The 13,591-nt window shown below is 40.5% G+C and overlaps 1 protein-coding gene across 1 annotated transcript in view; it reads right to left on the bottom strand.

The window, feature by feature from the left end:
* megf10 (multiple EGF-like-domains 10) overlaps positions 1-13,591 on the bottom strand; it is an 81,565-nt gene extending 67,974 nt beyond the window's left edge. The window contains exon 1 of the mRNA XM_031282270.2: positions 13,389-13,591. The gene's annotated coding sequence lies outside the window, so the exon portion shown is untranslated. The remainder of the gene's footprint in view (positions 1-13,388) is intronic.

The following is a 13,591-nucleotide window of genomic DNA, read 5'->3' as shown; positions in this document are numbered from 1 at the left end:
TTTTATGGTGCTAATGCATAGACGTAATTTTGCAGAATAAATCACCAGAATGCAGGAAATGAAGCGTTTGATATGCTCAAAATTTTAATTTTGCTTAAAACTGGAAATCTCAAACCCCCAATGTTAAACCCAAGTTATGCCCTTGTGCAAATGTCTTTATTTATGTAAAAGAAATGACAATAGGTTTTTGGGGTGGGTTACACTCACCAGTTTTGATTATTGGGGGGGGTGTATTGTAATCCCCCTTTAAATTACGCCTGTGACCTTAACACTCCAGTCCATACACCATCAGGTCTGCAGTGACCCGTTTGACAAGGATGACTACTGCCAGCCAAAGAGGAGAAGAAATCCTAAACCAAAGGCCCCCTTCCTAAAGAAAAATGCTGTCCCAAGAGTGGAGAGCTGCAGACAGCGTGGAGGTAAGCTAATGCTATTAGCTAAAGTTCATGTGTTAGCATGAACTAGCATCAGTAAGTTACACACAAAAGCGTGGCAGGATAACACCAACTTCGCCATCTTTCCATAATGTTGTCAGACACTTAGAATAATAATCTGAGCCTGTCAGCGGCAAAAACCGAACTTTTAGTGGACGCTAACTGACGCTGAACATTTGTCCCATAGGGTTACATTACAGCCTGGTTCATGGCTGCCGGTTACAGCATTCTCGCTCAGTACTGGACCAGTTTCAAAGATTCTTGTTCACTTTAGTAACTTAGACACCAATGCATGGGGAAATAGGATCCATGTTGAAAAATAATGAAATTACACTTTTTGGAGTGTGTTATAAATCTTAAGTACGGTCATGTACATTATTACACTATGAATTGATTCTGGTCCCAGTCAAGTGGTCATTGCAACTGTAGTTATTTTCCTGTTTGCAGAGTAGCTCAAATACCAAAACATTCTATGTGGTTCCAGGTAGAGTATGGAGTTGTAGTTTGCAAAACATTGAGATATTTTAAATTTGTGAAGGGGGCATGATCAAGCTAAAATTAGGTGTTGAGCTCTTTAACCTCAGCCCTAACGCCAACTAATTATGTAACTAAAAATTGTAAATATAACTTCAGCCTAAACAAGCTGTTTCCCTGACCACAGAGAACAGTGCTATGGGAAACACTATTAAAGGTGAAACAGACTTCAACACAACACTGGGACAAAACATCAGCATTAAACCCACACACTACTGCTAGGACCAAGTAGAGCTTAGATCGGCCCAAAAAAATCAAGCCCGACCCTACCCGAGCCCGTGCACGTTGTGTCCAAGCCCGGCTCGACACAATAACTGTAATTATGAGCCCGAGCCCAATTTAAACCCAACATTTTTTTTAATACGTAAGGCGTTATAACTGACATTCTCAACTACAATTCCGAGTTGTTTGAACTGCAGAAATCTGTTTAGAAGGGGTATGCTTGGAGAAGTAACAAAAGAGGACATTGAAGGATGACTATCATCTTTTCTGCCATGGCGAGCCTGCTTCATGTGTCTGTTCATCGTCCCTGTGTTTTTGCTGTCATAGGCAAGCAGCGTGCCGCACTTAATGCACTCGACAAAGCCGACACATATGTTGTCACTGCCCACGACTTGTTTAAAATGGTTCCATACCTCCGACTTTCCTCCAAACTTGCTCAAAGGTAGGCTAATTCTCCTGTTTTTATTTTTTTCTTTACATCTTCAAGCTCCATGTTGCACTTAAGCTACACAATACAGCCCAGCAGGCCCGGTGTGATGCTCCACCATACGGCCCAGCAGGCCCGGTGTGATGCTCCACCATGCGGCCCAGCAGGCCCGGTGTGATGCTACACCATGCGGCCCAGCAGGCCCGGTGTGATGCTACACCATACGGCCCAGCAGGCCCGGTGTGATGCTCCACCATGCGGCCCAGCAGGCCCGGTGTGATGCTACACCATGCGGCCCAGCAGGCCCGGTGTGATGCTACACGCCCAGCAGCCCGTGTGCCCACGGCCCAGCAGGCCCGGTGTGATGCTACACCATACGGCCCAGCAGGCCCGGTGTGATGCTACACCATACGGCCCAGCAGGCCCGGTGTGATGCTACACCATACGGCCCAGCAGGCCCAGTGTGATGCGTGTGAGTGGCGGAGACGCTGCGCATGATTATGGCATAGCTTGCTTTTAAAAAAACGCAAATGCTTGATCAAGGGCCCAGCCCGGCCCAAGGATAGTGGCGGGAAATGTTGGCCAGGTCGGGTCCAGTTCGGCCTCGGCCTTGGGCAGAGAATCTAACCTCTAGGACCAAGACACTCACTGGATTTGTCTAACTCAGACTGCTGAAGCCTCATGTTAGCTTCAGCCGAACTTTAGAATCCATTGTTTTCACAGAATTTGATTTTGTCTCCGGTTGGACTCAAGCTAAGAAGATACCACTTCACCGTCAGTATGGACAAGAGGAAAGATTTCAAGCCACCAATAGTTATTTCAATGTAAATGGGAGTATTCTTGTATTAAGATAGACTACAAAAATACAAATCCACTCTTAAAGTTTAATATGAATTAATTGGCTAAAACAAAAATGCTGGCATGGTCTTTAATTGATGTGTTTTTATATATTAAAAGAACCAAACTCCATGTACACTGTTAAAAGACTTGTGTACTAAAAAAGGAGCTAAAATCTAATCCAAAGTATAGTTTAAATCTCCAGAGGGATCGTTAGGATTTGTAGGTGTGTCCACATTAAATATGTCTGGTCTTCTTCCTTACTGGTACAGAAACAGCTGCTGACTTCGGCGCCTGATACGCTTTCTTATTCCAGCTGCTTGATGAACCTCTCTGTGCTAGTGAGTGACTTCTAGAGGTTAGCCCAAGGTTAGCCCTCTGTCTTCTGGCTGGTTGATGGAGGAAGACCTCAAGAGGTCTCCAGTGGCTGTATGGCTGCTGACAGTGTGTCTGTGCAGGCAGTTTATGGGCCAGCAGGGCCAGTCCTCTCTGGTTTCACTGAGCGAAGAGAGGGCACAGCTGCAGCCACCAACGCTGAAACCCTCCCCACCCAGAGACAACTGCACTGCTGCACAAACAAGGGCCATGCTGTGTGTGTGAAAGGGCTCCAGACACACATCTCCTAATGGAGCGGATTAGGCTGGGCCGCACAACTTTGATACACTGTTCCAGGCAGCACAGTATTGACGCCTCTCTGTCCACTCACAAAAGACTGCAAGGAACTAAGAGCTGCTGTCTGAAGTCCCTCCAGAACCAGACAAAGGCTGCACTCAAGCCATGGACCAATATTTATTTGCAGACACATGCAGTTTTTGGGGCCCGGTTTTCTCGAATGCTAGAAACATCTAAACAAGGCGTACTGATTTGTGTGATCTTTATTAATGTTGTGAAGTCCTGTTGTAGTGGTGTCTTAATGTTGTGGTTTTATTATTTTGGTGGTGTTTTAATGCTGTGAAATTGTATTGTGATGATACATATATACAGATGAAAATGAGCCTATAGCTAACTCCGGTACTGCTAAGGAGCTGTGCGTTGTCCCTGTCAAATAAATAAATATTGCTGGCTCTGTACTAATTTTGTCCACTGTCACTAAATGCTTTAGTGTTTTGTACAGCTGCAAAAGTGATCAGAGAGGTGTTTGTCCCTTTACAGGGCTGATATGGCTATCAGTATTTTCACAATATGTTTTAAAAATTTGTGCACCTGCATGACCGTGTGTTTTGTGTTTTGAACATATTAACATGAAATTTAAATTGAATGTTTTCTGTGTGGAAATAATTCCAGCAGTTGGGATTAACAACATGATCAAATTTCCCATACCATATTTAGCTAAGTTGTAACCTACTTGGTCAAAACTGCAAAAAGAGATAAGAACACAGGGGCCTCTAGTTTCACAGCATAATGGTCTGATGGTATGCATAAGGTTGGCAGCAACATGACTGAAAATTCTAGGCTGATACAAACACAATGGGTACATACTGATGATATCATGATCATTTTAAAATATTCAAGACTGAGCTCCACTTGTGTCCCAATTGTACACTATCATTATATACTAATTGCAACCATGTTTAGAGCGTAGTATGTTCAAACCAGGTGACAACATACAGGTCTGAAAGGTGAAGCCAATGCTGAAGTTACTACATTATCTCTAACTTCCAGCAGGGGGAGACATTTTCATAATGAGTTTATGGTCTCAATCGCTAGTTTCAAGTCTTCTTCAACACAGCATGATGTTCATTTATTAAATGATGGTCCCATTTGGGACCAAGTGGGACATCAAGCAGGGGATGCTTTAGGACCTGTCAATCAGGACAGAAGCTTAGCAATGCTAACCATGCTAACACTGTGGACATTAAAGGTGCTGTAGGTAGGATTGTGAAGATCCAGGACTTAGCCAAAGAATTTGAACATCGGCAACTTCTCAGTCCCTCCCCCCTTTCTGCTAAAGCCCAAAACAGTCTCCTAAGCCCCTCCCCCCACAAGGGAGAATGAATGTGTGTGCATGAGCAGTGATTGACACGCAGTTAGACACCCCCCCTGGCCCTGATTGGAGGATCTGAACAGTTAGACACCCCCCCGGCCTTGATTGGTGCATCTGAACAGGGAGGTGTGGATTTTTGCAAATCTCACTCCAGGCTGTAGGTGGAGCCAGAGGAGCTGGATTTATTTTAATGACCTGCTTCATGTAGTTCTACTGGAGCATAGGGTCAGTTTCAGGAAATATGACAGAAAGGTAGTTTTACCTACTGCACCTTTAATAGAGACCTTAACTTGTTTGAAGTGTTGTCCTTGTTTTTTCTTATCTTAAACTTTAACCCTCTCACTGTGTGTTTTCACTTCATCAAAGTTTATTTGAACATTTTTTGTCGCCTTAAAATGTCTTCAGCGTTCGGTAGGATCATGCCAACCAAAGCTAGCTAGTTAGCGCTAGGGTTAACTGTTAACTTAAGGGACTGTTTGCCAGTTTTCAACCAGCTCTGTGTACATGAACGGCGCCGGTTCCCGTTTCCCAGCCGGCAAAACTCTGCAGGTTTCCTCTTTAGCTTTTAGCTTAGCGCCATGCTATTGAAACCATTGACAACGCTGGCTAATTAGCCGCTTCATCCTCCCCAGCTCCACCCTCTTGTCCAAATATGGTCACTTCTGGCTCCAAAAAAACAAGATGGTGATGGCCAATTGCCAAACTCCCGGCTTCAAAACAGCAGTCCCCAAACCAATGGGTGACGTCACTGATACAACGTCCATTATTTTTACAGTCTAGGGTTTAAACTGGAAGCACATTCAAATTGAGAGTGGCGATGGTTGGTGGGCACATTTTTCCCACAATCCGGGGAAACAGTTGAAAAAAGGGAACTTTATAGAATGAATAGCTCTGGCAATAGCTCCAAAAAACTAAAATAAAGCAATAAATTCTAGGAAATCCAAAGTTCCATCCATCCATCCATCTTCGTCCACTTATCCGGTCTCGGGTCGCGGGGGCAGCAGCTCCAGCAGGGGACCCCAAACTTCCCTTTCCCGAGCCACATTAACCAGCTCCGACTGGGGGATCCCGAGGCGTTCCCAGGCCAGGTTGGAGATATAATCCCTCCACCTAGTCCTGGGTCTTCCCCTAGGCTCCTCCCAGCTGGATGTGCCTGGACCACCTCCCTAGGGAGGCGCCCAGGGGGCATCCTTACCAGATGCCCGAACCACCTCAACTGGCTCCTTTCGACGCGAAGGAGCAGCGGCTCTACTCCGAGCTCCTCACGGATGACTGAACTTCTCACCCTATCTCTAAGGGAGACACCAGCCACCCTCCTGAGGAAACCCATTTCGGCCGCTTGTACCCTGGATCTCGTTCTTTCGGTCATGACCCAGCCTTCATGACCATAGGTGAGGGTAGGAACGAAAACTGACCGGTAGATTGAGAGCTTTGCCTTCTGGCTCAGCTCTCTTTTCGTCACAACGGTGCGATAAATTGAATGTAATACCGCATAAATTGAATGTAATACCGCACCCGCTGCGCCGATTCTCCGACCAATCTCCCGCTCCATTGTCCCACTCGCGAACAAGACTCGAAGGTACTTGAACTCCTTCACTTGGGGTAAATCCAAAGTTGTTTGAGTTATCTACGTCCATTTAGATCACAATTTTGTTGACGTGACAGCATCACCTTGCTAGTGTTATGCACAAGCTTTGCACAGCTCAAGTACAAATGTGCCAAAGACACTGAAGTAGAGCTGTAACAATTTCAAATTTGACTTGTTTTTGTTGTCTTAGAAACAATTGCGATTGACAATATAATCATCTCTTTCAGTCAAATTTAAAAATATTTATTCATGTATTACAGTTCTGAGTGAATCCCAGAATACATCTTTTGGTTATATCACTGTTATCTGACCCAGATAATATAATAACACAAGTACGCAGCCTATGAAGTAAACCACACCTCTTTATTATCATAAAACATTGTATTTGTTTCTTAACCCTCGTATTATAACGGTCAATTTGACCCATTTCCGTTTTTGTGTTGACCAAAATACTGGTTAACCTATCTTTTTCTTCATGACATTTTATGATATTTCCTCATTTAGGGTCATGAACTTGTCTGTTAAATCAGAACACACTGATGTGTAGTGGAATGTCTGTTCAGAGTTTGTATACAAAGATGATGTTGCGGGTCATTTTGACCCAGAGACTTTGATGTGGGTAAGTAATTGTCAAGACCCAAAATGAATATCTCTCTTTGATGCCCTTTTTTATATTGCATTTATTTACAATTTGACTGGCTTTCAACACCCATTTAGAAGCAGGTGTGTGTAAAGGAGGAGGAGCTTTCTCACACTTGTCCTCTTCACTGTTGTAATGTCATCTCTTTGACACGCACACTACACAATGAGCTCCAGAAGATTTGCAACTGAAGAAGTTTTAGCACAGATTTTTGATGGTAATAGTAATCTAGAGGAAGAGGTTTCAGAGTCAGAGGATATTTCAGAGACCGAAGACAATGCTATTGACGATCCGGATCTTTCGAGCAACAATGTCTCTGGAGTCATTTCATGTGATATCTCGGCTGTTCCACAACACCAGAGCTGGTTGACGTGAAAGAGACAAACTAGCTGCAATCGAAGACGTATGGGATAAATGGGTCGGAATTTTACCCGTCTTGTACAATCCTGGCCCCCCTGTCACTGTAGAGTAGACGAAAGCCTTGTTCAATTCAGGGGGTGCTGTCCCTTCTGACAGTACATGCCCAACAAGCTTGCCAAGTATGGCATCAAAATATGGGCATCCTATGATGCCAAATCTAGCTATGCATGGAATATGCAAGTGTAAAACAAGCACCTCGTGTGAAATGCAAGAGTTACATCTGCAGAAAGCACACAGTTACATTCTGCCCATCATGTGGAGAGTAATGGAAATGTGAAGAGAATATTTTGAGAAAATGGGACAAGTTCCATGAAAAAAAATGTTTGTGATGAGGAAAAAACATTCACTAACTAAATAATTGCTAAATATAGTTTTGGAATTAAAAATGTATTGCATTTCTCCTTTCTAAATGTTCATATAATGTAAAATAAACTTCTTATTGGTTTTACCTGAATCTTTGACTGTTTTGAGTGTATTTACACTGTATGGGTCATTTTGACCCGTAACATCATCAATATAATGTTTTTTCAACATAATACGAGGGAACATAAAACTGACAATTACCATCAACAATCATACGCCTTAGGACCTTGGCTAAAGTTAGCAATTCATTGCTGTTAAACAAAGAAAAGGTGATTATAAAAATTGCGATTAGACAATAATTTAATAATTGTTACAGGCCTACACTGAAGCTTCACTAAAAAAGCAGTACACATTATAGTCATGTCCAATCAAAAATCTGGGCAAGAACAAACTCATTCATTGTTTTCTAATATAATGGGATTTTTTTTATGTCAATTTCAGCATACTGGGTTGTTTGTTTTATGACTTTGTTTGAGGGGCTATAGAAAAGAAGAGGGCAGAAGCAGCCCCCTCCCATCGGGGCTCACTGGCTGTGCCTGACTAAACAACAGCTGAAGCTGCCGAGGTCGGGCTACAGCTGACTCTAATGGGTGTTCAGCAAGCCTGACAAAGTACAGCTTAGACTGATTATTGTATACACCTCTGACTACATAATGTTTACTCTGCCCCTGATGTGCTAACGTGACTGTCACACTGAGGACGTAACAGAAACGTTGGACTCGTGGTGGTATAGAATGAAAAACAACCTCCCTGACCGGATGAAAGCTGTTTTGCAGCCAGCTCTTTGAGTATGTTAACGTTAACCATCATAAAATAAATTCTCAACATGTGGGACACACTCCTTATGTAGCCTATTCTGTGACGGCAGTATCGACTGGAAGATATATCAGAAAATATTTAAATATGTTTGAATTGTTTACTCAAAAGCATCTAGTCAGATGAGCTGGTTGGCTAAGTGAAACCTCTACGAAAACACAGCTGAGAGAGAGAGAGAGAGAGAGAGAGAGAGAGAGAGAGAGAGAGATAGAGAGAGAGAGAGAGAGAGAGAGAGAGAGATAGAGAGAGAGAGAGAGAGAGAGAGAGAGAGAGAGAGAGAGAGAGTGTGTGAGTATTGTCTGATTGTGTTGGCCATGCTGTGTTTTGGCTTTCATCTCACACAGTCAGCTGTGTATCTCCGGCAGTGTGAGTGGACTTTCCCTCGCTTCCATTCACTGGGGAAAAACCACACAGTGTGTGTCATCCCACAGCATGCACGGTAACATTGCAAGTCATCAGCTTCAGGGCAACAGTTGAATTCCAACAGACAATATTAAAAAAAACAGGATTTCACAAACACGTCCTCTTCAACTCTTAAATCTCTGGACCCAGTCTACCACTCTGCGGACCATGTCTGTGGTACACATCATTGTATTTTATATGACAATGTTGGGTGGTTTTCTCTCCAAGAGAGATGTGATACTCACTGGTATCTCTTTATCTATAAGAAGACCACCATACTACCTTACAGAACTTGTTTGTCATTCAGAGGGACATTATCAGACTCACTCTGCTAACTGGCTTTTACTTCATGTTCCACGAAATCGCTCAATTTGGAAAAAACTGCTTTTAGTGGTAGTGCGCCTGACTCCTGAACAAATTACAGCACTTCCTTAAAATCAACTCACTTGTGCCATTTTAGATTAGATTTGATTTTGAACCTCCAAACACCTACTTGTACCTGCTTTAAATAGCTGGATTTTCTTCTACATCCTAGTTATCCTAATTTATTATCACATCGTTTTCCCTACTCAGAAAGTTTTGGTGTCTTTCTATTTTTCTTCTGAGGGTGTTGTTTCTTTTCTGTGTTGTTGTTTAGTTTTTGTCCCCTTTCTCTTTGTGATTGACTCGATGTCATTGTGAATGAGGGTTGCCCCTCAATGATCTGTCGACTTTAAATAAAGGTTGAATGAATGAATAAAGAACCTCACTAACATACTAAAAAAAAGTTATTTTCTGTCAGCAATACATGGTGTGTCATGTTGTGTCAACAACAAAAATATTTTTGTCCAAGGGACTTGAAACTTTGCGTTGTTCTGACTATTATAATCACAAGTTGCCAGTTGATATTGTTATAAAAACTTGGTAATTAGTTGTAAAGATTTAGCATAGTTGAAATCTTAATATTAATTGTTATTAAAAACTTGGTAATTAGTTGGAGGGACAAATAATTTTGTACCCTCAACTATTATGGTTAACGTTGGCAGCACAATCCAGAAAGAGTTGTTAAAACTCAAAATAATTCATGCAACTAGTTCACTCGTTAGTTTAAGTTGGTACAACTAAGCATATTTTACAGTGCATGGACTGTACATCCATGCAAATTGTATCTCCACATCATCACTGTATTCCATAGCTGATTTTGATGTTAAATAAGGTCATCAGACAGAGATGTTTGTCACTTTCACGTGTTATGTTTAGCAGTCAAACTGCCATAGTCGGTGTGTGTAGCCCACACTGCTGACCTGCCCTGTTGGAAGCTACTCATCAGTCCTAAGGACGTTAGGGAGGTCACCAAAGGCCTCACCATACGATATCATCACAATACTTATGTCACGATATGATATGATATTATTGCAGTTTTAAACATGCAGTATTCTGCGATATATTGCAATTAATTACCTTTTTTCAACAAAATTTAAAAATGATGTGCCCAAAAGGAAACTTTGTCAACATGTGTTTTATCTAAAAAGTTACATTCCTCTGTTTGTTCATCTCACTTCAATTGTATTGCTGCAAAATGGGATTGTCAAGCAGACAAACTGACCAACACATATATAATAATAGAAATAAACTTACTGAGAATTCAGTTCATTTCAGCACTTCCACCTTTAACTTCAACGTCTTTTAGTACTTACAACCACTACCATACAGCCAAATTATAAAAGCTCCAAAGAATCAGTCATTTGGGCGTTTAATCCTTGTGTTTTAACTACCACTTTTCAGTTCTACTACTACAGCCTCTTGAAGGACAGTCTGACAGAGGCCATCATGGACGGACTGGAACAGAACAGATTAGCAGCCACTGTAACAAGACTAGGTGGAAACCTATAGGGCGTTTATGGTCAACGTGCCTAATTGTGGCCAAATTGTTACAGGGTTATTCAGTGGTGGCTATAATTCTTGGATATTGCATTTTCATCTTCAATTTTCTGTGGTGGTCCCAGTAATATGTGTTCCTAAGGTGTACTGAAGTTTTACATGACATAGTTAAGTTTGAGACACATAATTGAAGATTATCATGCTATTTTTTTGCTGTTCTGGATTGCTCATCTAAAGTGTTATTGTTACTTTGTTAGACAGACCAGACCTAGGTTTCACCCCATGACAATTAAGATCCACAGCCTCAAATGTTGGTCTTGAGGAGCTGCAGCAGTTATTCATGGACAAACTGAAACTTACACTGTACATTAACTACCATAATATTTATACATATATGGCTGGGCATATAATAGCCCCCCTGGTAACTGAAGTGAAACTTAACTTCCACTGGTATCGTTTCTTGCTACTTTCTTATGGTTCTATTTTAAAGATGTGTTCTCCTTTTTTATAACGTGTACTCCTTTCTGTTATTTGTTGAGTTTTAACACATCAACACTAGGGATGTGCATCTCTGGTCTGAGGCCAGTGTGATACACATCTCTAGGCATTGCCAATGATCTGTTACATTAAAGATACACATGCAGCAACTATGCGATACGATCCGATTCACCCACTATTGCGATGCAATGCAATTCAACACAATTTGAGTCAACACAATGAGATTTCATGAGATACAATGCAATGCAAAATAATATGATGCTATGCAATTCAATATAGTACTGAGAGTTTGATTGTATTTCATTGGTTCATCCTGCCTGCAGCGTGCATAGCACTTTCACAAGTTGGCAGACATACTTTGACTTTCATTAAAAGGCGTATTAAAAGCATACTTATTTACTATTATTATTTTTTATTCATGTTTATATGGCTGGCCGCGCATTGCTTGTGGTCCAGCCAAAAATGTATCAAACTGAATTTTACTGGCAGGCTACACACTGGGAATACTTCATTGCATAGTAAACCTACCCACACTGGCATGTTCTCAACACAGTACTGAAGACACCAAACATGAGCAAGAAACATGCAACATGTAACAGGCACTAACCTTTTCTCAGTTTCATTCTCACAACACTGCAGCTAGTGGTGTGTGTATGTGTGTGTGTGTGTGTGTGTGTGTGTGTGTGTGATTTTGGCAGGTGCCAGTTATTAGACCCATTAAAGTCTCTCTGGAACTATTAGTTCAGTCTTTATCCGGTGAGTCCCCAACTGCTTTTTACAGGAACAGGTGGTGCATTTTGAAGAGCTGTATATGCTGCAAGCCACATATCATGACGACTATTATGATGTGTTGTACAACGGGCAGTGTGCAATTTTTTTGGCTAGTGCCAGTCTCTGCATGCAACATGAGCATGCCCATGCAGAGTGATGCAACAGTCTGTGTCTGTGTACTTTATATTGTATTTATGTATGCAATATGTTGTGTTGAATTCTTTAAACAGCAGATACTGTTTGTTTGCCAAAGACATATTTCCTTTGGGATAATAAAAATCTATCTATTTATCTAGCAATGAAATTACAATGGAGCCATGCACAGAATAGAATTACAGCTTTGCAATGTGTAGTAAAAGACAATGGTTCAAGATTGCCAAAGGACCCGGACGCCCTTGGGAAGTTAAAGTTAAAGTCCCGTTGTATTTCTCCTGGCAACTTTTTTGTTTGTTTGTTTAAAAACAGTTAGTAAATGTAAACAGGAATATCGGAAAATGTGTTCCATATCCAGCTGCTCATCAATAAACGGTTATAAGATAGCAATAATAAAATAAACTGTAATCATTCCGTATGGTAGCCTAAGCCTTACAGACAATAGAGTCCTGCACTCTTCAAGTGTGTAGCCTACACTGCATTAAATATCCTTCATTGTAATGTTAAATGTACATTACATTTATGAAAATATGTGGCAGTGTATAGGCTGGATATATATATATATATATATATATATATATATATATATATATATATATATATATATATATATATATACATATATATATATATACACACACATATATATATATACATATATATATATATATATATATACACATACATACATATATATATATATATATATATATATATATATATATACACACACATACATACATATATATATATATATATATACATATATATACATATACATATACATACATACATATATATATATATATATATGTATGTATGTATATGTATATGTATATATATGTATATATATATATATATATATATGTATGTATGTGTGTGTATATATATATATATATATATATATATATATATATATATATATATATATATATATATACATTTCTAAGGTAGATAAAACAGGCATTTATTCAAGTTCAAGAAATGGAAATGGACATGAAATGTAGTTTCAGTAGAGCATGAAATGCTGAAACTGTAGTTTCATTTCCATTTCTTGAACTTGAATAAATGCCTGTTTTCTTATACAACAGTTACTTTGTATCTACAGTATATATATATTATTATTTTTTGTTTGTTTATGTATGCACCTTTCACCAAGGCAAATTCCACATAAGTGTACTTATTGTGGCAAGAAAACCTTTTTCTGACTCTGATTCTGACTTATCTTTCCCCTGATTTGTGCTGACAGAGGCTGTGGAGTTCCTCTCGCGGCTCAAACACAGCCAACAGCAGGTCTGTGACGCTTTATTCATACCCATCCTCAGCTTTAATAAAACACAATGACAGATTTTAGATCTACATAAAAATACCCACAGTTACACAATCCGTAGCCCACACACTGACTGGATCCGACAGTAGGTATTAAGAGAAACGTTTACCTTATGTGTGAGAGAATAATGGCCCCCCTTGGCTCATGGATCCCTCCTTTGTTGCAGATGGTGATATATATGTATATCCAGTAGTTATTAATGAGAAATGATCCCAGAAGACATTTAGCGCGCTGTTCCTCGCTGTGCTCACTCCGCGTCTCATCAACACGGACAAACTTTACTTCTCCTCCAAACACTGGCCCGGACTGCTG

Source organism: Sander lucioperca, chromosome 14 (assembly GCF_008315115.2).
Source record: "Sander lucioperca isolate FBNREF2018 chromosome 14, SLUC_FBN_1.2, whole genome shotgun sequence".
Taxonomy (NCBI): domain Eukaryota; kingdom Metazoa; phylum Chordata; class Actinopteri; order Perciformes; family Percidae; genus Sander; species Sander lucioperca.
The sequence above is the reverse complement of the archived record's forward strand: the minus strand, read 5'-3'. Positions and strand labels throughout refer to the sequence as shown.